This window comes from Furipterus horrens, unplaced genomic scaffold (assembly GCF_987537825.1).
Source record: "Furipterus horrens unplaced genomic scaffold, mFurHor1.1.pri manual_scaffold_5, whole genome shotgun sequence".
Taxonomy (NCBI): domain Eukaryota; kingdom Metazoa; phylum Chordata; class Mammalia; order Chiroptera; family Furipteridae; genus Furipterus; species Furipterus horrens.
This window is the reverse complement of record NW_028327175.1, coordinates 14,131,155-14,156,009: the sequence shown is the minus strand read 5'-3', so window position 1 is coordinate 14,156,009 and position 24,855 is coordinate 14,131,155.

Sequence of the window (24,855 nt, the reverse complement as noted above, 5' to 3'; positions counted from 1 at the left end):
TCTCTATCTCAGCCTCTTGTCTTCTGGTCTGTCTTTTGGCCCACAGTTTTCATTTCCTATTGGTCTGCCGGTGGCCACAGTTGCCCATAAAGTCCAAGAATTCCTGCCGAGCTCTGCAGAGCCCCTCTCTAGGGCATGGTACTCCAACACTCTTAGAACACTTGGGTGTACTTTCCTCTTTAGTATTCGTATCCTATTAGCATATACGGCTGTGGCACACGGCACAAACACACACAGTCCCATGATGATTCTCTTGCTAGTTTAATTTATATCAGAGTAACACCAGTATATTGTAAAAAAAAAAAAAAAAAAATCAAATAATAAAGAATCATTTGTGATTAAAAGAAACAGTCTCCTACCTATACCCAGTTCCTTTCCCAAGCAACAACCTCTCAACTGTTCTTTAATTCTTATACTTGCTACCTTCAAAATACTAAATAACATGAACATGAGATTTCTGAATGTATCAAATTTTATATTTAGCCTATTGTCTTTCAGAAATGAAAACTGAGGATTTAATTAACTTTTGTAATCATTCTCTCCTCTCCCACCTCTTCTTCCTTATAGTATTTGATGTATCATCATTTTTATTTCTTTGCTTGTTTATTTTTAATTACTTTAAATTATATACTTATGCCACAGTTTCTTAAGGAGCAGCTTCAATTTTCTCAAGTCACGTTTGGAGCATAAAAAGGATTAACTTTTTTTATTTTCTGTAACTAAAAGACCCCATTTATAAACTGGCGGAAACTTTATCATTGTCAATTGGGCCAACTCGGTCATTTTACATTTAAACTCTATAAAGTCAGATTTGATCCTTCCATTCCCGCCCATTTTTCTGGGAGGGCAGGCCACTTCCGGGGAGTTGTGTGATGCTGGGAATTGGGGATAAGCAGGCTGCCATCTGTGGTTGACCTCTGTCCTCCTTGGCATCTCCTGGTCATCGGTCGTCCAGCATCTCTGTGGACACACAACAGGCTGGTCACGGCACCACCGTGATCTCCTGGTTACCGCTCCACGCGGTGGTACCACCCACGCTGGTAAGAGCTCTCTGCAGACCCACCAGCCATCTCACCCCTTCTGAGACCCTCTAGGCACATGAACTCTTTCCGATTGTTTCCTGTGACTGTGGGGACACGGAAAACTCCACGGGGCTGTTGGCCTGCCCTACTGCAGTCCCCGTTTTATGGTCTATGGCACCATTCTGTGAGGCGTTAGGGGACTTCTGGGAGGCTGCGGTTCAGTTTGCTGCCTTCCAGGAGTTGACTGAAGAGAGCAGTGCACTGCTCCTTCCTACTCCACCATTTTCCATCCTTTCCCCTCCCTGCCCCTAGTCCTGGGGTGGAGGGTGGTGGGCGGAGCACAGGCACGCTCCCTCCTGCTGGATTTCCCTCTAAATCTCTAACCTCTTTCCTCACTTCAGGGGAACCTACTTTTATGCCCTGAATCCTTCAGAGATTTTTCTTTGAAAGCTCAAAACCCAGCTTTTGGAATTCAATGACATATTCTTTCCCAAAAAGCTGATTCTTGCAAATTAAGTCTTTGAACGTCAAGACAATGAATTTCAAAAGCTTACGTAGAATCTCAAAAGCCAGGAACTTGATCAAGGCAACCTCATCAAGGCCTGTGGCTCTGTCGGCTCTCCTCCAGGCAAGAAGCCCAGAATTTCTCTGCCTAATAGAGCATGTTTAGTAGGGAAAGATCTTGGGACTTAAAAAAAAAAAAAAAAAAAAAAAGGTGAGGGTAGATGAGGAATGATCAGATATTCCTGACAGGGTTGCAAGGCAGAAGTCACACTCTCAATTCCACTGTTTATGTAAGGCAGTTAGCATCCTGTCCTTCATTCCACTGCTTCCCCTTCATTCTACTATCTTTGTGTTATTAATCAGTTGCTGTTCAGTTTCAAATGAAAGAATACCTGACTTATAATAACTCAGATACCTGACCTGTAAATTACTCAGTTATCGGTAAGTCCAGAGATAGGCGATCCAGAACTGACACAGAGACTATGAGGTGATTCAAGACCTAGACTCTCCCTTCCCATAGTCATCCTTAGCACATGGGCTTGTGGCCCCATGGCTGCAAGATGACAGTAGTTCCAGGGATGACATCTATGGAAAAAGGAAGAAAGGCCTGGGACCAGCTACATCTGTTTCCTTGAAGAATAGAGCAAAGGCTTTTCTAGAGTCTCTAGAGCCTCTCCCACACCTGTTTGTCTTACTGGCTACACCGTGTCATGTGGCCGCCAGCAGCTGTGCAGGTAAGTGTGTACATTTACAACCTTTATAGTAAAGACAGGGAACAGAGAAGGGGGTTGCAAATAGATGTTCAGCAATTCAATTGATAGTGTCCTCCCTTTGGCTCCTCAATATCCTTGTATGCTACCAGAATACACTCACCTCTTCCCCAGGCGGGACGTCCACAGTCTCATTCTGATGCCGCATCAAGCTTGAAGTCCAACATCTCTAAGAGGTTATCCTCTGCCAGCTGTAGTAGTTCTCCTAGGGACCAGATGAGCTAAGGAAGAGGACATCTGATGTACAATGGAGGGGAAGAAACAGAATAGCCAAAAAAACAAAAAGAAAACCATCAAGGCAAAACAGGACAAACACCCCCCATCTGGGAAATGGCAGGATGGGAAGCGTACAGAGGCCACAGCTCCACGGCATTTATCAAATCCCAGGACGGCAAGGCCGGCCTCTGGCTCTGGCTCTGGCTCTGGCTCTGGCTCCGCTCCTGGGGGCAGCTCCTTCTGCCCCCGGCTCTGCTCCCTGGATACTCATTGTTGACATTGTCTTTCACGGCCTGCTTGAGACAGATTGAGAGGATCCACTCCAGAATGATGTATGACTTTATAGTCCATTTCCTACTGGGGCAAAATCAGGGGTCTAAAAGTTACTACAGGGTGGTGGTTCTGAAGTGGGAGTGATTTTACTCCCCAGGGGATATGTGACAATGTCTGGAACCATTTTGGGTTGTCACAACAGGGCATCAGTGCTACTAGAATCTACTGGGTAGAGGCCAGGGATGCTCCTAAACATTCTGCGAAGCACAGGACAGCCCCCTCCCAGAAACAAAGCATTATCTGATCCAAAAGTCAATAGTGCCAAGGCTGGCAAACCCTGGTCTAGGCCAATCACAATAGTCTCATTCCCGTCTCTAGTGACTTTATAGGCACAGGCATGAGATTCAATGTGACACTAGAAAAAATCTCCTGGGACATCTATGGGACAGGTACTCTCACTAATATTAAGTGACATGTGGTAAAAAATAAAAATAAAAATGCGAAAAGCAGTCTTATTCACGTAATGCTTGCTGCCATCTATAACCATAAGGAAAGAAATTACTCACATGCTGAGGATAGTCAAACAGAAAAATGGAAACACCAAGTCCTTGATAACGTTGCTGAGCTACTCCATTTAAGAACCCTCCCATCTCTAGACTTTTCTCTATATGAGAAAACAAATGTCCTCTTTGCTCAAATTCATTCTTTTGGGTTGGCCAAAAAGTTTGTTTGGGTGTTTTTTGTTTTTTGTTTTTCTGTAAGATGGCTCTTGTAGTGCTTAATCATCTTTAAATTCATTAAAAACAATTTTGTTAGATTGTATTGTGACAGCTGTCATATCATCATGCATTTAAAAAACTTATCAAAATTGGTGAATTTTTTTGTGTAGCCATTTTAATATTGAAGATGGAAGAAAGTACACAACATTTTTGGCCTATTACGCTTTATTATTTCAAGAAGGGTAAAAACACAACTGAAACACAAAAATAAATTTTGTGCAGTGTATGGAAAATGTGCTGTGACTAATCAAACATGTCAAAAGCGGTTTTCGAGGTTTTGTGCTGGAGATATCTCACTGGACAGTGTGCTCCAGTGTCGGGTAGACCAGGTGAAGTTGATAGTGATCAAATCAAGACATTTAATTGAGTACAGTCAACATTTTACCATGCGGGAGATAGCCAAGATACTCAAATATCCAAATCAATAAAGTTCTTGGTGAAAGTGAAAACTATCTTTTATTTTATGGAAAAAACTAAACAAACTTTTTGGCCAACTCAATAATTGGATTTTCTGTTATTTGCAGTTGACAGCATCTTAGGTGATACATCTTTCTTTTCCATGTGGCTTTTTTTATTTTTAATTCTCACCCAAGGACATTTTTTTCATTGCCTTTTAGAGAGGAAGGGAGCGAGAGAAAAGCATTTTGCAAAAGAGAAACATTGATTGTTTGCCTCCCAGATGCATCCGGACCAGGGATTAAACCTACAACCCAGGCATGTGCCCTGATTGGGAATCAAACTCACAACCCTTAAGTTACAAGATGACATTCCAATCAACTGAGTCACATTGGCCAGGAAAGTGGCTTATTTTTGTCTTGTGACTGATGATTCTTCTATTTTGTCCTAGGGCTGATGAAGTTCATTCATATTTAGGAGCAGAAACCAGAGTAGCTGGTGTGGCTTCCCTCCACTATTATGTAAGTAGAGCTATACCCCAAAAGGCCCTCTCCTTTTTTGAGGAGTTTTTATTGGGGAGTCTGTTCACTTGAATGAGGCATTTCAGATGACAATTTTGCTTTAGAGTGAGTGAAGAGACAGCCTCTGTTGAGTGGCAGGTCTGTCATGGGCAGAATGAAGAGGGGCTACTCTGGGGACCCACACACAGCTAGGACATTGACTTTTTTCAGAGCTCCTATTTGGGTTAGAAAACATCCCTCTATTTTTGCTGATTGGTTGATGGTTGGTTGATAGATTGAAGAGTTGATTGGTTGGCTGGTTTGGCTTACAGATAACTCCTAGGCTTCTTGCTATTCTGAGGGACCCACCTGTGCAGTCATTCCATAAGATTATCTCTGATTAGTGCCCTTTACTCCCATTTTATCCCATGGTTTGATGTAGAATCTAGTCTCTTCCAGCTTCCTGGCTCCCACTTGGAGGTTCTGGGCTTCCTTCCTTCAACACAGTTCCACTCTCTTTCTGTCTCCCAGAAATTCACCAAACCTTCTTATCCATTGGTGACCCACCTCTCCTTGCCTTTATCGTGATCTTTTCACTGTAGGTTAACCACTTCTATTCCTTTTCCCCCCAGTGGTTTGGGGAAGAGGTCAAAAGGCAAATGTGTGCCGAATCTGCCATCTCAAAACTGAAGCATATACTTTAGGGTACACCCTGTTACACCTGCATCATATCATTCCCAAAAAATTGCATCAGACATGAACTAGTAACATCAATCTGAGATTGGGATTCAATGTATTGAAATTCCAGAAGTTTGATATATTGTTTTTTGTTGGATGTGTGGGGGGTTTCATATCATCTGTCTTTATATTATGGCTATGCACAGACTTTGAAAAAGTTTTGCCACTAAAGATTGTCTGAACTCAAGAAGGAAGACACTGTCTATGTACAATGATGACCATGATCTTTTCAATTGGTCTCAAAGAGATAGCCTATCAGGCATATACTACTTCATTAGTTCTTATTCCAGCTAAATAATTTTACGCCTGCTTATAAATAATACTTGAATCTGCAGAGGAGGAATAGAGTTGAAGTTATCTATGGAGCTTCTAAGTCCTGCTCCTATGACCCTAACCGAGTTTGACAAATGGGTCTCATGGAAACTCTTTTTTTTAAAAATTAGCAATGTTATTATGGTAACATGAATATTAGGCCTGATTCTAGGAGAAATTAATCTCTAAATTTGAATTCCCATGATCTTTAGATGGAGAGAAGAGATCTAAGAGATTTTGAATAAGTATTTTTAGGTTTCTGGAACTATAATTTGTATATTGTTCAAATTTCCCATGTCCATCTCACAAGTGTAACGAGGGAGGAGTCCAGGGTCAGACACCAACACTGTAGAGGACATAGAGGTCACAGAAAGTCACAGACTACAAGGCAAACCACCATAGGACACTTGCGCACAGAGGCAAACAGTGGGGTCTGGGATTGTGGGAGAATCGTTTTATCTCCCGGTCTAATAAAACACCTGACAACAACATGGACGTAGGAAGCCCAGCAGGCAGCCTGCCTCGTTCCTCAGACTAAATACTGCACAGTGAGCCACAGATTCACTCCTCCTGGCCTGGAGGCCTACGTCCCAGCGTCCCAGCGAGCCTTCCTGTTCCTTCTCCCCACAAGGAAAGCCCAAGAAGTGATTGTTGCCCCTGGGGACAACAGCAGCTGGCTGGTCTAGTCATAGCGTCTCTGGCTTCAGCCACAACAGAGGAAGGCTCTGAGCACTGTGGCTGGCTGCCCCTGCGGAAACCTAGCATTTCTGGTCACTTCTGCGCTTCATACCCTGTGTGAAACATGCCATTTGATGTTCAGTTTCTTGTTTCTATAAACACCCACACATATTCACGGCAAGTAGACTTTTAAACAAACTCCTTTGAGAACTGTAGAGATGCAATACTAAGTAAAGTGTTTTTTTTTTTTTTTTTTTAACTGACCCTTTAAAATGTTTCTGGTGAGGACATATTTTAAAGCTCTCCAGGTAAGAGAACACTTACTTATTTGCAAGGCTGTACTATGCACTTATTCCCCTAAGTCACTTGATGGCACCTATTTATCCCATTACTCTTTAGTGGATAATAAGACCTATCTAAAAGAGAAAAGACCACATGGGAAGCCATTCTGCATAAGATTGTCACAAAGCAACCTAGGCGGAAAATAACAGACTATTAGAGAAGCGCTAAACTAGAAAGTAAGTATCTGAATGCCACATTTGCAATGTAGCATAGATAGAGAACAACACTGAACTGTGTAAGTTCTAATCAGTCTAAAAAGAACACCAAAAATATCCAAAACAGGGCTGGAGACCCATTATAGTTTTTAAAAGTGTTTGCTTTCAATTAAGTGGAATATTTTCCACTCGGGCTTAGATTTCTTTCTTTCTTTCTTTTTCTTTTTTCTCTTTTTGGCAGATTCTCATTGTGAGGCAGTTTTCACAGCGGCCAATTATTCTTAAACAAATGTTCTGTGTGTGCACGTGTGTGCATGCACGCGCGCATGTCTTCTGCAAAACGAAGAGCTCGTTGCAGTTCATGACCCTGCTTACACGTGGCCAGGATGGCGATAGCACATTCCTGGAAGGTCTCCGCTAACTATTGCTTTGGTTGCCTTTTTGCCTCTGTGATTCAAACTGTTCCGTCAGCTAAAATGGATTACAAGTGGTGACCTGGGGCAAATTATAGGAATTTGCAGGACAAGCTCCAGAAAGCACTCGGCCGAACGCCCGTGCAATTCTATTAGACAACCCACAAGCTCTTCTGGGAACAGTCCAGAGGCCCCTTTGACAGGGAGCATCTCTGATTCAGGGCATCTTTAAGCCAAGCTTGAAGCAAGGGAGAGCATTACTGGAGAAGTGAGGCACTTCCAGAGCTGAAGCCTGGCTGTGTTTTTAATTTATCTATTGAGCTACAGTCGTGATGAGTAATAATCCTATAGGAGATATCTGTTCTCCACAGGACTGTCAATACCTGAAGCCGAGTGAGTGGTTTGCGGGCTTCCTCAGCGGACTCAGGATCATGGGGTCATAAATGGCAAACGAAAAATGCGCACAGACCATTAACAGGCATGATAACACAGTAGAATAATGGTCCTGGTTTTTGTGCTTTTTCTTCATGTTTTCACGAGTAAGCACACTAAAATGTAACTCATAAATATGTTCTTGATTTATAAAAGCAAAGGAAATGCAGTGTTCCCTGATTGCCTTTCTTTTTCCATAATTGAATTTCTGTTTGTGACGGTGCTCACAGAAAAGGGAGGGAGGGATCTGAATCCCCCTGAACACTTAACTCTGTCATATCATATTTATCTCATTTAACTCATATGCCACCCTCGGAGATACCTGGTATTGGTCCTTCAGTTTTACAGATGAAGGGACTGAGATCAAGGTCACAATATCAGTACATTTTATAAAATCTGACTTAAAAGTCCAGGCTCCTCCAATGATTTTATTTCCTTAAATTAAGAAATGGCAAAATGGTGACTCTTCTACCTTAAAGATGAAACCAATATTAATCATGCTTTTGAAGATTACATTATTACATTAAGCCATGAAAAATCAAAGAAACTCATTGTCTCTATTATTTTATTTTTTAGTAGGTGTAGTGTGCTTCTTTGTTTTATAGATTGAATTTGAGATGAGTTCTCAGTCTACTTCTGACATAACCCAAAGTAATTTATAAGCTGTAACACAATGTAAAATATGACATTTATATCAGAAATAGAACTGAGGTCCAAAGTAACTAATCTATTCATTCAGTAATTAATCAAATATATATTAAAATCAGGTACTTCTCTAGCGGTCATCTGATCAGAACTAAGATTAACTCATTATTATAATTAAGTGTTGAGTAATGCTCTGGTAATAAGGAGGAAAGGGAACTGCATTATATTATAAAGTTTGCATTTTCTAATAAGTAAAAACTATAAATTTCACACCAGAAATAAAATATTTTCAAAACAAAAATCAAGTAGATGAGTCATGTGAGCCCTTATAAAAAGGGCATCGAGGAACCTAGTGATAAATATCAAAACTACTATTTTGCAACAGACAAGAGATGCTGTTCAAATGGATAACTCTTGAATCAACCCTCCATATACTTACACTTTATAGGAATTAAATACTTGGTCATAAAAAAATGCAGATTAGTAACTGGTGCCTAGAGGGAAACCTTACCTTATACAACAGCATGGATGGACCAGGAGAGCATTATGCTAAGTGAAATAAGCCAGTCAGAGAAAGGCAAATACCATATGATTTTGCTCATATGTAGAATCTAGTGAACAAAATAGACGTACAAACAAAATTTTTAAAAATTGGCAGTGAGAAGCAATTCTGAACTATCAGACAATAGTACACAGGAAAAAATATCTTTACCCTAGAAAATTTGTTTTCAAAAGTGAATTCAGTAAAGCATGATGCCAATCATCTATATTTTTTAAACTGCTATGCTAAGCTTTCAAAAGAAAATATGCATCAGGCCTAAAATATTTAACATAACATGCATTAGGTGTTGTTTAGTTTTTGTGTCGTGGGGCTAAGGTGACAATTTCTCAAGCTACAGAAAGAGGAAGATATGCCTCCCACATCCAAGCAGAGCGCTGTTCACTTCTTTGTGATAGACTGATTCCTCCAGGCTCCTCCTTGCCCATCCACTTTTCCCAGTTTGGAGTTCAGAAGGAACTGAACGTAGTGAACAATTCTTCACGAAAACGCAGGGAGATACCAGACACAGAGGTAATGGTAGGATGAGGTCTGTCTCACGAGTGTTTTCTTCTTAAAGCATGGCTCCTTTTTCTGGACCTCTCCCTTCCTGATGGTCTGCAAGCACTGGGCATTTTTGACAAACCCACCATTTCTGAGACCCTGTTCTCGTTGCTCTTAGAACCCAAGCGTGTAAGCGCTTTGCTGGGGCTCTCCTTCCCCCTGACACCACTCCTCACTCTTACCTTGGCTTTTCTCAACAACATACCTGGACTGTTAGGTCCCACCCAGTGCCTCCGTCTGAAACACACATTTGACTTCTGCTCTGCTCACCCTACACTCTGCCTGAGGGAAACGTTCATTTCTGTTGCTGCCATTGACACCTCAGTTTCTCTACGGACACTCCCTTTCACAGGGTGCAGCTCCCACTGTACCCACCGCCTGCGTTCTCAGCTTGGTAGATGTTGAACGGGCTCTCTCCCAGCAGCTAAAACACAACACGGAGGGAGCAAAGCGTATTTTCTTGGGCTCTGCCTCATCCTGTGTACGTATCCCGTCTCAGACAACGGCACCTCCATTTTCCTGGGGATGCAGAGAATTATTTGCATATGTTGTTAGTTTTCCCTCAAAAGTTTCCACGAAGGTAATGTTTTAACCCTGTTTTGGTCACGAACCAGTTTGGGGATCCAGAAAGGCCATGTGCCCTGCAGTTGTCTTGAGAATGAGTCCCTCGGCTCTCCAACTGCAGGAAGGGCCTTTGACCGAGGGCTCCAGCTGTCCTGCTTAAAAATAGAATTGCATTTGTGCCGCCGAGATGCCTCTGACAGGCTGCTCCCACGCAAATACTAAACACAGCAAGAATACCAAGGCACAGCACTCCTGGGAGCCTAGGAACTGCTTGGGTTAGCAATTTGGTGGGAGAATCCCCCTGTGGCTTTGATGAACCTCCCTTAGACGACATGGCACTCCAAAAGGCTTCCACCAAATCTTCCTTCCTCCCTTCCCCCTCTCCCAGCCTCTCCCAAGTCCCTCTCCTTTCTCCCCCACAGGCATTTCCTCTGAGAAAGTCCTTAAATGTTTAACACCATCTTGGCTTCTGCTTGGTGGGAGATGATGTGAGCTAACAGAGTCCTCTCCCCAGCGAAATCACACTTGCACATCCATGAAATTCGACACACAACTTGAGGTTTGTACTTCTCCTGCAATAGGTCTTGTAGGAGCCCCTGGGCAGCCCCCATATGAAGAACTCTGCCCTGGGACCTGCTCTTCCCTTTCCATTCCCACCCCCTTCCCTTTACCCCTCCCACTTCAGGCTTGTCCTCGTCTGTCACCCAATATGTAACACAGTCTTGTAGTTGATATTTTTACTCCTCCCAAATGTCTTTTTAATCCATTTTCATGATCCTCTAACTTTTTTCTTAAGAGACAGAAAATCTCTTGGCATCACTTGCCTGAGGACAAGCCACCATGACTTATAGGAGAGCCCACTGATCAAGGGTGTCTCTACTCTGCCCAACCGTTCTTCTGTCATACCTGTCACCCCTCCTCAGGCACAAGGAGTTTGTTTTTAACCCCTTACGTTGCTCCCGTATCCTAAAATGGCCTTTCTCCTAGTTCTGCCTTCTTGTAGGCCCAGTTTGAATGTCACCTCCTCCCGGAAGTCTATTTTCTACCTTTATCTCAGTGCTCATCACCAATGGCTTTGTGAGGCGCTGCCTTCCCCGCTACATTGTAGGTTCCACAAAAAATGCTTATTAATGCTTTCCTGCCCCACAGAGGCTTTCCCATAGCAACTGCCCAGCAGGCGTGGGTTGACTAGAACCACACCTAACTACCTGCAGAATGAACTCAATACTCGTCACACTAGCAGTTCAGACCCTCTCTAATCGCGCTCCACACAGCACTTTCTCCAAGCCTGTGGCAGGTTTGTTCTCAGGAAACCTTACACAATGATGACTTTGTCCCAGCAAACTGACCTCCATCCAGGGTCTGAAGTCAGCCTCAGACACCAAAAGCGGATCTTTCCCATGAGCCACACTCATGAGTATGAAATCCAGGAGCCCGGTTAATTATTTTACAGTAAGAAATCCTTCTTTGTAGAGACTAGGACACTTAAAATATCCATGGCCAATAACTGTCTCTCTCTGCAGGTGAATCTAAAAACAATGCTAAGTCACCACTGAAAGAATACTTAGTGAGTGTGCAAAGAGATGAGAAATCAGATTAATTGAGTATTTAATAAGATCTTCTATTTATTCATCCAATTGAATATCTGCCCAACCCTCCCGACGCTGGCCTGTCCCCATGCTACGCTCTCACCAATGAGACCAGACTAGAAATCATGTGGATAAAATTCCCTTCTTGACAGGGACAGTCAAATTTCATTTGCTAGGCTTCTAAGATTGTTTTCTTTATACGTGATAATTTTTATAGCTTCTATCTTGTTACGGTGTAGTCCTTTATGTCAGGAATGCAGTGTGCAGTTGAAGGTGACCTGGCCTACATGAGCTCACGTCCTCTGCGTACCGACCAACTTTCCTCCATGTTCTTGGGTTACACCATGTGGCCCCCATTTTTCACTTGTCTCCTTCCTGGAGTTCCCATTGTGGCCGGCCCCTCATACCATGTCTCCCTCCACTCTGCCATAGCACATTCTTCCTTCCTGCCCCCCAACCCTGCCTTGCCAAAGCCTGCCCCATGCTTCAAGATTCAGCTCAGACTCCATTTCCCATAAGTTTCCCCCTCCAATTGTGCTATCTCAATTGTCAGGGCTCCCTTATTAGACCTCCCATTCATTCTGAATATCACTTATTTGGGTTTTTATTCAACCCTCTGTTGGGTGAATATATTATCAGATAATTGTAAACTCTTTGAAAACAAGGATTTTGCCGTATAAAGTAATAGTGCAGATAGCCGTCATACACTTACAGAGAAAAGGAAGGCATTCCCCCATGGCCCCTCCCCAGGACCTTCTGCCATCCTCTGGAAGAAACTTCACTCTCTAGAAGACTCTCCCGGCCAAGAACCCCCTGGCCCTGACATTCCTCCCACTCACCATGGGCTTTCTGCCATAGTCTGGGCCCCACCTCCTGCCTCCTGTCCCCCACGTCAGCCTTACCCCAGCCTCTAGCATGGCTGGCCACCTTGGCAGTTTTTATGTCCCCTGACTATCTATTTCCTGCCCCCAACTAGCTCCTTGGAGCACCCTGGCCCCCAGCCTGGGAATCTTAGCACCAGGCTCCTCATCCCGCACCCCACCTCTACCTCTTTCCAAAATAAACTCTGCTCTTGCTGAACGTGCTGCCTTAGAACACCCATCCCCCACTCTCCCCCCCCCCAACCCCAGATGAGGGGGCATCACCACTGCAGGCCTCAGAAGCACAGTGACAACTGCCCCTCCCAAGTAGCAGGAGGTTCCTGGAACATCCTATCAGAACAAGGTGTCCGCTTCATGTCCCTACAGGAGCTTTTCTGCAGGAGATTCCTGGGTTCTGACTGCCACATGATCAGCACCTCAGCCAGCACCAAAGGAGCCCCTGGCTAAGTCCTATGACAGCGTGGATTTTCCCAGGCAAGGCCATGGGGTTCCAACCAGGAGTGACTGGTCATCCGCTGTGGGTCCCACAACCTGAACAGAGCCATAGTTAACTACCAGGTGCTCTCCGGGAACAGGGGTTCTGCCAGGCAGAACAAGAAGAGGCTCTGGGCGGCCCTGACTCTCACCTATGCATCCCATTGCAGGAGCTAAAGACTGCACATGACCAGTTTTGAAAGGCCCGCTGCCTCTGGCTTCTGGTGACTGGCAGCAGCAGTCTGGGTTATGGGCAGGCAGTGGGCAGATGAACTCAAAGAAGACAGAGGAGAAGGGAAAGTGGAAGCCCTCCAGACCCCACTGTGGAGGAAGAGGAAAAAAGCAGGAGGTTGTCCCCTTCAGCCTTACTCACCCCAAGAGACACTCAGCCGAGTCTACTGTCCAAACAGGTCTACTCTGAGAACCCCGATGTGGAGGAATCAATAGGAAATGAATAGGAAATAGCCCCATTTCTCACACAGCCCTGGGCCAGTCCCTCTGAGTGTAACTGTCAAACTTCCTGGCCTTTGCCTCAGGGAAACTGAGACAGAGAGAGGGTAAGGCTTTTATCATGATAACCAAAAATATATATATAGCTTTTTGGAGGTGCTCGCATCTCATTGGAGAGAAGCTGCTTTGGCAGCCTCTATAAATTCTCACTCGGCAGCTGGGGCTCCTGCTATAATCTCACGTGGGGACTTACTCTCCCAGCCCTATTCCCCACAATCACATAAGCACTGGGGAGGACCTGATACCCACTAAGCAGAAGAAGTCAGAACCAAGGAAGTTGGTGACAATGGGGTTGGTCCCTGGGGATGCCCCTCGGATGGAGCACAGATATTTTCAACCACATCTCTGCCCATGGCATGCATGGTTTTGAAATGGTCTGGGCTTGATTGTGTTTGTTTGTTTTTCATTTAAAAAAATATATAAAGTATTTAAAACTTACCTGAAGTCACACAGCTGGTAAAAGTTAAAGCCAGAACTTGATCTTGTTCTATCAGACTCATATCCCTACACAGCATTACCACGGTAAAGGTCAGAGGTATTTTTTTCATTTTATTATTTAAAATATATTTTAATGAAAATCAGAAACAAATTATATATTTTCCAAAGATTTGAAAAAAGAGAAAACTAAACACGGCCAGCACCCTCTTATTTCTACTCCTTCGTCACGGAACAAAAACAGTGGCCATTATGGTGGGATCCCAGTTGAACTCACACATCTCCCCTTGAACTCTCCAGGCCCCCCAATGGGTGAACATGAGGAGGAGAAAGAGGGACCTTCTGCCTGTTCTGCTTTCTTGATCTCAACTCAGTTCCCATCAAATGTTCAAAAGGCACATGCTTGGGCTTTATATATTCATGCACCCAGTTTCCCCCCAGCACACCCTCGGCGTGACCTGTACGACCAGGCAGCCCCGCAGTGCCGTTGGCATGTCCCTCCCAGAGGACTGTGTCCTGAGCTTCCTGCCCCTCCCAGAGGGCTGTGTCCTGAGCTTCCCACCTCGCCGCCTGGCAGTTCCTCTTTGATGGAAACCCCAACGCCACTGGTTTCTCCTAAGTCACATGCATCAACCATGCTGAGCTTCCGTGATCCAGATTTTGTGAGAAGCCAGATAGATGCTAACTTCTGCTACATTCCATAGAAGGTCGCTGCTGTTAAACCGCAATTTTGTTTTGTTTTTTAATTTTTATGGTGAAATCTACTTCCTGCTAAAATATTATTTGATTTTAAGCTTATAAATATATTGCATGGTCAATTTTAACACATTATTTTATGCCCTGGAAAACAGCATTTTCTTTTGCCAGTTCTCGATTCAGAATTGTCATGAGTACACAATATTTGCTTCTTACATAAAATATGGCTCCGTGTCTAGAATTGGTTTATTATGATGCTGCCCTTAACGAGTCCCTGGCTCTGACCCTGTCTGGCTAGTAGTGAGTCATCCTTTCTCTCCCCGCCTGGGCACACTGCTTCTCACTGGTAACCAGACTCCGGTGCTGAAGCAGCCTGGCCCAGGAGGGCCGATCAATCTGAGAGGAGAACTGAGGAAGTACACACGTGGTTTCTCAAGTGAGGCTTTTGAATACTTACTTCTGAGTCAGGGCTGTATTTGGGGGAGTTGAAGACGTAAGGCAGGTAGAGGGATGTTACAGTCCTCGTAACCCAACAGCGTCCCAAAGCACAAGGATAACCTTTGGTTTATTGAAAACAGACTGGGGCCCGACAAAGGCCATCATCTCCCCGAGGCCTTTCCTTGAAGACTTGAATTCCTAATTACGCTACTGGTATCCTGACTGAGCAAAAATGTACAAACAAAAAGGACAGGAATATAATATGTAGCCATTACAGCTTGACTCCCACAACTAGATTCTGCTCAGCAGCGTGACCAAGGATTCATCTGGGAAGCCCAGGTGCTTCTGGACTTCCCCCTACAGCACCCCAGTTATTCAGGTAGTGCTGGGCCTGGGAATTTTTGTCTTGGGCATCTCTTACATTTTGTCTTTCTTCGCTGGTCCTGTCCGTGAATGTTTGTCATTCAAACTAGAAGCAAGGATTCCAGTTCGGGCCCCCTTTAAAATATCATGACTGAAGTTGAACCATCCTCACAGACAGGGATTTATGGGCCAAATTCCTCCAAATTGCATTTGATATAACAAGCAACCCCTTCTGATTCAGAGGACCTCCAGTTAATTAATTATAGGGTCCAACTAAAATCATTTTTGGCAGGCATCTCCACAAATGTAATTGGTTCATATTCAATTATCTCATAAAACACATACATTTATTTAGAAACTGAAACAAGTACATCTTTCAATTAATGCATCCTGGCAGTTTCAGCAGAATGTTGCTTTGATCAAAACTGTGTTATCTGTAGGGCACATTACTCAGGTTTTATGTGGTCATTGAGGGGAACTACTAACTGCCGCAACGTTTTACAGGCTCACGGCTTCTTCTTCTTTACAGGCTCCACGGTGTCAAATTTTCAGGACTTCGTTAATCATTTTTCAAGTACCAGAAAAGCCCCAGAACCATTTCCTGAGAACAACTCCAGTTTTCTGCATCTGGCCCCCAAGTAGAGAGCATGGTTTGCCTACTCACATTTCCTAACATAGTATCAAATTCTGTTTATTTATTATGACCAAAGGACATTGTTCTGGCTCAACTGACATGCTGTCAAAAAATATAACACCAAACTGTCAACTATCCTATTTTTATCAAACCTTCAGGTTTAGAAAAGGGATCCTGATGGACTGTTACTTTAAAGATAAGTTACACATGACCCAATGCCATATAAAGTCTATCCTTTGATCCAACTCGACAGCAGAAGGCACAGAACTGAACCAAGCGGTCTTAGCCTCTGCAGAATTGCCTTCCCTGAGCTCTACTGTAGGTGCCAAGCCCTTAGCTTTGATCAAGAAACACTAGGGGAAAAAGCCCTAATGGACTAGATGCTACATTTTCTGCAGGAGTATCTCCTGGGGACACTGTTGACAGTGCCCCTTTTATGAACCTACCATGAAATGCATTTTGGAATCCATGCTAACATAACCTATAGCCACCCAAAGAGGCCCACACTTTGTTGACGTCACCTGCTGTGGGCTGCAATGATGAAACGGCTCCTAACTTAGGACTTCATGGATCTATTAAAAAAGACCGTGGGAACTCTATCCTACATGGTAAACTTGAACCACACTTAGTTACGAAGACTAGGGATTATTCTGGACAGTGGAGTGGTGGTAGCAGTCTACGGGCCTGAAGAAAACGTTTGGCTGGTCGGGACTTGGAGAATCATTTTGTTTTCCTCCTCCTCTCGCCTTGCCCCGTTGCGGCTGATGTGTGCACGCGCGCGCCACTGCTCTTGCCCTACCCAGGGCTGAGTTCTCTTTCCTGTTGCAGAGCCCTTTCTGTGCGATTCTGTTGTGCCTTCAGCCACTGTCGGCTGAGCAGGACACCTCAGCCAGCACCCTCTGCTAAGTTCACTTATGAGCCCAAGGTCAGCCAACGGCCTTTCTTTCCTCGGTGTCCCTAGAAGATGCCCTCCATGAAGGCTGGTTCTGCTTGCCCAGCACAGAGTCAATGAGAGTTTACTTCTTCTTTTGTCTTGAAAAATGTGCTTTTTTTTTGCTGACTCACACTGGGCAGAGGTGGGGCTAACTCCCTAGGAAACAGCCTCCCTGGCTGCTGCCGCAGCTCAGGAAGACTCCTGCTGAATAGTTTTACTCAGGAGCTTTGCTGCCTGTGGGCTTGAATTTGAATCCCAGCCTTGCCTTCTATGAGCTGTGTGATCTCAGGCAAGCTAAGCAACTTCTCTGAGCCTTTGTTTCTTCATTTGCTTCCCTTGGCAAGGTCGTAGTAAGGGCTGCAAACTAATGCTTGTCTTGAAGAATGGAGGGGGTAAGGAGGAAGAAGGAAGGAGAGGAGAGGAGAGGGCAAGAGAGAAGTGCATACTTTTTTCAGAAATGAAAAATCACATCTCCCTGTTTTCTCTTTGACTCTCAAGAAAACTAAGAGATAAACTAGACATTCAGTTTGAATAGGGGAATTTTGAATGTTTACTTCTCATGGATCTTTTGTTCCTACTTTTACCTGTTCCCGGGTCCTCATTTTCAAATCATATTTACAGCCCATTATTTTGTGTGCATTCTTTTCACTTATGTGGGTGGATTCTTTTCATTTATTGAGCCTTGCCTGAGGTTTGAAGAATGCCTCAAATCTTTTATCACATGAGATGTGGTGTACGTATAAATATGTATATATTGCTGTGTTTAGAGATGCTGCCATGAGCATTTTTGTGGCACGATATAATAATATATCAAGAAATCTCGCACCGCCTTAGTTAATCCTCCCAAGGATCTTGTGAAATAGATGTTACATCTCCATTTTTGAGTTGAGACGACTCAGGCTATGAGAGTGCCTTTCCTCAGAATACTTGACCTCTCCCCAAGGGTCAGGATTTGATGTGCAACCCAAGTCTTTTGAATCCCAGCTCAGCACTTTTTCTTCTGTCACTGAGCTGCCTCTCCAGAGTCATTAGCCATTTCAGGTCTGCTCCTGGGCTTAATAAGTAACACCCATAACAACGGCGCGCATTTATTGTGCACCTGCTACGTGCCAGGCATTTTACACGCAGTATCTCATTTAGTGCGTCCACAAGCCGATGACATAGTGCTGTATTGTCCTCCCTGACAACCCATGAACTATGTGAAGGCCAGCTCAGAGCTCTCTTGCTCTTACCACTACCCGTTAGTGCATCAGTTCTGTAGCCAAGTGACACTTCCTGAGGGCAGTGTTCAAAGGACTTTGGGTCTGTGTGATGTCACCATGTGGCTGTGATAGAAGCAGACAGCAGCAGCAGGCTGTCCCTGCTTCCGTGACCTCTCCCCAGAAGGAAGCCAGCTATAAGCAGGCAGTTGGATGGCCTAGCCACTAACCTGCCGCGGCTCATTGAAGTCACAGGCCTCTGTGATCTCCCTGGGATCTGGGAGGACGGGTCACCACAGCTGCCTTTGTGTCCGGATTCATGCTTTCGTTTAGGGTCACCTGCACTCTCTGATTTTCTTAACATTCTCTTCACTGTTTGCTTTACACCTTAACGTGGATGGGGATAGCAAAGCACGCATTCCAGGTACTTGCCTTAGGAGAACTCTGGGACTGTTTTCAGAAGTATAATTATTACCTTGAAGTCTGTTCTTTTTATCTTTTGAATTTATTCAGCATTTGGAGCCTTTTACTTTAAGACATGCTGTTATGCTACCATAAACAAAGCTAAATATTTCTGGGAATATTCGAAGAGGGGGTGTCTTTCATTTTCACACGTGAACCAAATCTTTCCATGGTGGTGAGATTATTTTATTTTCTCTGTTGGCTGTCTCTCCTCGCAACTGAAGCTCCAGTTCTGTGTTTGTTGCTATATCCCCAGCTCTTAGCCACACCTGGGGTCCCATCTGTATCTATTACCAGATGGCTGTTCTTAGCGTCACTACTTCTTGGAGCCTTGACTTTGTTTACGTTCTTTTCAATCATAAAATGAGGATAACAATTACCCGTTCAACCTCTCTGATCATTAAGAAGATCTAATGAAATATTGTATGTTAAAATGCTTTGAAAACTGTTTGTTGCCATAAAATGTAAGGTCACCACTGTGGTCCTGGGTCCGGACTTCAGATAAAGGGTATGTGCTTAAGGAATATGCCAGCATTAATTACAATGGCATTTGGGCCCGCAGTCTAATCATCTGGAAGTGTTGTTTTGCCTACTTGTCCTGAATCACAGGCATCGATTTGGGAACTGAGCTTTTGATGATTAGCATTTTTATCCAGATCATCACGATCAAGTCTGCAGAGATATGCGGGAAGAACAGAGTGTTTTGAGTGCAGCTTCATTTACAGTGACATTTTCACTGATCTTAAAACAGGGGTGGTGAGCTAGAACCAGAGGGCCACATCTGGCCCAGCCCGTTACTCCATGCCCCACAAGGTAAGAAAGGTTTTTTTGTTTTTTGTTTCCATAAAAAATAAATAAAAAAAAAAAAAATAAAAGATCAAAAGAAAAATATTTTGTGGCATGTGAAAATTATACAAAATCCAAATTAAATTTCAGTGTCTACAAAACTTTCTCCGTTTTGCCCCCAGGCGCAGCCTGGGCGTTGGGCGCACCGCTGTGTCCTGTTGGTCTCTGGCATTACTGAGCAATGGGTGTTGGACGCATGCTCGCTCGACGGAGACTGAAGAAGAGAGTTTGCGATGCTGACCACGCCACCCTCTGTGCCCCCGAAGCTGCACTGGGCTTTTCTCCGCGTCCCCTCCCTGTCCCGCCTCTGCTCTGCTGCCCATCCCCCTCTCTCATCGCCCTCTTTGCTCCCAGGCTCTGACAACCGGAGGCCACTTCCGTCTTGCTCTCTCGCCTTCTCTCTAGGCGTTGGGTCCCTTGCCCTTCCTGTGCGACGTAGCTTTGTCCCGACCAATCTCCCAGCCCCATGCTCACCGTTTAACTCTGCGTTGAATCTACCAGCAAGTTCCCTCCTCGGGGGAGAAGGTCACAAATGACCTGTGAGAGCGTTCCCAGGCCCGCGGACACGGGAGGGGGGTGGCGCTGAGCGCCTCTGTTGCCGTCTGGAAGTAGCAGCAACGCTGCTGTCTCTGTGGCTTTCTTACACATCAGGGGACAGGGAGGTGGCTGAGGAAAATGGAGCCAGGCCCAGCCAGAGATGAGAGATCGAAGCGGTAGGAAGAGTGCTTCCTGACACCCGCGTGGGGCTGAGCCCTGGAAAAGCTGGAAGGGGGACCTCGAGGAACAACTGTGACTGTGTCAAGCTAGACAAACACAAAACTGCTGCTTCTGGGGGGTGTTGGCACACTGAGGCTGTCTAGTCATTGTCACAGATTTACCGAGTCTGTAGTGTGCATTTGCGAGGTATGTTGTGCACTGTGGAGACATCCACGAAGCTGCTTAGTGTAGCCTTGCTAAGGAGGATGGATCCAGAACGGAAGAAGTGGAGAGCCGAGTACAAATCGCCAAAGCTCCGCGCAGTTAAAGACCTGGCTAAATGCACAGAATAACTCTTTGATTAAGGAGGAACTCATTCCTAGGGGACCTGAGCCACCTGTGGAACCAAGGACAGAATGTCACTGAAGACTTGCCGACAAGCGCCCTTTCCTGGGAATACGATATTGTAAGAAAATGAAAGCTTATTTTGCCACCAGCTCCTTTAAGCAGAAATGAAATCTCAGGGAGTAAAATAACCCTGATTAGCACAGCACTACAGAGACGCCTCAAGGGTCTGACTTCACAGCCCCTCCGGACTTTCTTCTCTTCAGGCAGCTAAGCATCCGCAAGAAAATCCCTTCTCTTTATGTGGCTTCCTCAGCTGCATCATTTTGTGAAACAATTTTTCAGAGGCGAAACACAATAAGCCTCCACACTTTTATCTGAGATAGCTCTTGAAAGTTCCAACTAATCTTTAATATGGTTAATTTCTCCCCACTTCCAAGCCTCAACCATTAATTTTTTTTTTTTCTTGAAGAGGACGAGAGGGAAAAACAGACTCCCCTCGTGTTGCTCAGCAAGAGTACGTGATTTGTAAGTTTCTAAAAATCCTTCCAGCCCTGCTTATTTTGACAAAGCTACTTAACACTCCGAGCAATGAACTACAGGGCATAAAAGTATAATCTGCAGAGAAAAACCTTAATCCTCTATCGTAACCTATTTGAATCTCCTCAAACACATTGCGGTGTGTAGGCCTGGAGAATTAAGTCAATTGTTTGATCAGAGAAGAAAGGCAATTAGGGTTCTCTCTTGATCTTTCTGGCTGAATTCTAGTCAGGGGCTGCCACTGTTCTCAGCAGCTCCATCTGAGACCCCTATTATGTTAATAATAGAGGTGAGCATTAGCATCACTACAGTTAAGGGCCATGCTGCATTTTCATTATGAGTTGTTTTATCTGAGAGTTTCCAATCGTGATGGGCTAGTATTCAGCATACAAACTATTAGCTGGCCGTTTTCCTTTTTTTCCCTTAAACTTTATTTAAAACTTCTTCCTTAACCTGACAAATATTCCAGAAGAAATGAAAGAAAACTTTCAGAAGCAACTCTATGGGGGATGGGTCAGCGACTGTGTTCCTTCGCCGCGGGGTTATCCGCAGAGATCAGCAGGTGTGTCTCTGGGGCCAGTCAGTGCAAGGCAACGATGGAGAATCTAGCTGGGGTGGCCTCGTGCGAAACTGGTCCTTATTTGCTAACAGCAACTCCCAAGTTTCTACATAGAAGCAGCAATCTAGTTGGAGGTGGCAACTCAGAACTGTTTACATAAAACAATTATATGAAATTGAATGAAGGTCTTAGCAAGGAATATTGGAGATGGACTTCCTGCTGGAGATTATGGGGTCAAGCCTGTCCCAAGCCCCCCATTGGTGATGTCACCAGTGACCAAGCTTCTCCTCAGGCTTCTGTAGCTCTGTCTCACCACCAAGAATAAAGCCTCTGAAGCTATCGTCTGCTCATCCATATATGTGGGCTCCCTACGTGGGAGCGGTCCTGTTCTAGCATCTTGTTCTGCACCAAGTCCAAATGCAGGATAGGATATCACAGAGGGTGCAGATGCTCTGGCCTCCAATGGGTCATTTTCTTCACGGTAGCCTCTGAGTTCCTGCAGGAAGGGTGCTTGGAGCAAGCCCTTCTGCTTTAAGGTCACTGAGGCTTGTGGAAGGATGGCACGGAGCAGTCTGGCTATTTTTATTGAGCCGGCAGTGATGGACAGCACACGGAGAGCCCGTGGTGCAAGGGTGGATTAGTGATGGTCCCGGCTGCCAGGGGCTTGTGGTCTAGTGGGGGCAGATGGATGAGTCAAGAGATAGTTAACAATACAGTGAGACAAATGTGATTCGGGAAAGAGCCAAGAATGTAAGTTTAACCTAAATTTAAGTCCAAGGAAGGGCTTCCTGTAGATGGTTCCTGAGCGGAGGCCCCAGATATGAGTATGAGATAATTAGCAAGCAGGCAGCCTATTCCAGACAATGCAAAGTCCTGAATTGAGAAAAAGTAGAATGTGCTTAAATTTCTGCAACCTGTTCTGTAAGGTGGAGTGTGGGGGCCAGAAGAGGCATATGTTTGGTTGCGAGGGAATTTCATGGTATATAAGGAATCTGGGCTTAATCCAATGGGCAATGGAAAATCCGTGAAATATTTTAAACAGAATAGTAACATGAAGAGATTAACTGTTTAGAAAAAGAATGGAAATGTATTTGTTTTCTACAGCTGCATAATGAATGGCCACAAACGTAGCTACATAAAACAGCATCTCTTGGCTAGCCAAGTTGACACACTTAATTAACCATCACTACCGTCCCTCCAAATCTGAAAGGACTGGTGCCATTGAAATATTGTAGGTGAAGAAGAAACCCTGGAATATACATTTGCGACAAATTCTAACCTAAATCTAACGCCAAGCCTTCAGATCTAACATAGAGGAGAAAGGAAAAAAGTGAAGGACCCCACTAGAAAGCAATGCATCACATCTGGAACGTGGGAAATCTATGGAACAGCTACTGGATTTCTTCAACTGATTAGAAAAAGGGGGTGTGAAGAAATGTTCCAGACATAAAGAGACTTCAGAATCATAAAAACCAAAAGTAATATATGGATCATTACTTGGACAAACCAGCAGTCTATTTGAACACACATTGATTATTAGAAATTATCAAGGCGTTCTTGATCATGTTGTTGGGTGTCATCATGATTTTGTGGTTAAAAAAGTAAGTGGTATGTTTGGCCTGAAAAAAGGCTTTTTGTCATGAGGGATAGTCAACAGCCAGGGGGACTGACATAATCTCTCAAGGAGGTTCGACTTCCTGACTCCCACCCTTCCTTCAGAATGAGTCACTCACTCCCTCTCGGACCCTTCATATGGCACTTTCTGTGCGTGGGTGCAAGCATTTCCTTTTCTAAACAGCAAGCTCCTAAGGACAAGAACTCTTTTAATCTTGCATGCCCAGGATATAAAAGATGCTACAAATACTAATAAATCTTAGGGTGTTCTCCAAACCCCTAATTCCTAAGAATTTGCTTTATTTCATGATTGTTGTATTTTAACGGCTGTCCTAAACTAGGGGTTCTCAACCAGGGGTAATTTTGCCCCCGGGGACATTTGGCAATACTATCTGGAGATACTTTCAGTTGGCACAACCGGGGGTAGGGAGACAACTGGTTTAGTGGGTAGAGGCCAGGAATGCAACTAAACATCCTACACACACAGGACAGTCCCTTCTGCCCCCAACAAAGAATGATTTGGCCCAAAATGCTGATAGTGTTGAATTGAGATACCTCCCCTTCTCCAGGTCCTGCAGGTTCTACCTCCTATGTATCTTTCAAACATGTTCTATCAAGCTCCCCGTGCCCAATGCCTTGACCCGGGCCTTCATCACATTCCCCGTGGAATAACACAGTAGGCTCCTAACCCAGGTTCTTCCCACCTAGTTCTGTTGCTCCCTCAGAAGGACATGTCCTCCCCCATCTTACAATCTCCTGCCCACCTTCAGAGCTCAGCTCTCTCGCGTCAACTACTCTGAAGCCTCCCCTGTCTGGCCTGCTCTCCCTCCTTCCCCTCCCCTTGTCTACAGATGCATCATTTACTGTCTTCCTAAATAGACGTCAAGTGACTTTTGGGAAGGAACCTTCATATTCAGCCTCCATGAATAACAGCACCTAACACAGGTAAATTAGGGTATGAGTTCCCACTCTCGCTGGCACTCCCATGAGCAGAAGCGGATGGAGAGAGACTGGGTGAGAGGCAGGCTGGAAACTGTGGACCCAGGGGCCTGCTGAGCTGGCCATGTGGCTAGTTACCGAAGTTGGTTGCTGGCTTCCCAATAACCCTATAGAGCCAGCAGGGCTAATCTGCTTTGATGGTGTGTTTGTCAGGCCTCAGTGCAACAGGTACTCTGCTGTCTTATGAACTTAACTTCTCCAGGTTTCAAGAGCCATTAATATGGATAGGAAACCTTACAAGGGCCAGAATACTAAAGAGAGGGAATGTCAGAGCCCAGTAAAAAGTCCTGAGCCAGCAGGTTGGCTCTGGCATTATATTCTGATGCACAAGCAAGATTAGTGCAAGTGCTTTAAAAAAAAAAAAAATACAGCTCAGAAGTTTCCCTTGCTTTTTTGCTTCTGCTTGTAACATTTTCAAAAACATGATGAATCTAGCACTGTCTCCCTTCCAGTACCACTGTCTGTGGGGAGGAGGTGGGCCCTGGGACAGCCTTTTCTTACAGGCACTGTCTTACATTTCTATGGGGAGCAAATTTAAAAGCCCTGGAGAGGTCTTCTCACTCTTCCCTCTAATGTGTGTGTACGTGCGTGTGTGCATGTGTCTTGTTCACTGCTGTGGCCCCAGAGCCTAGAACACTGCCTGATACATAGTAGGCATTCGCTATATATTTGCTAAAATAACCAAAAAAAAGCACATTTTTTAAAAAGTTTGCCTTTATTACTAAGAAACCAGTGATGTTCAGTTTAAAATAACATTTTTTTAAAAAGTGCCGTGTCTTTCCATGTGATGTTAGCCCTTT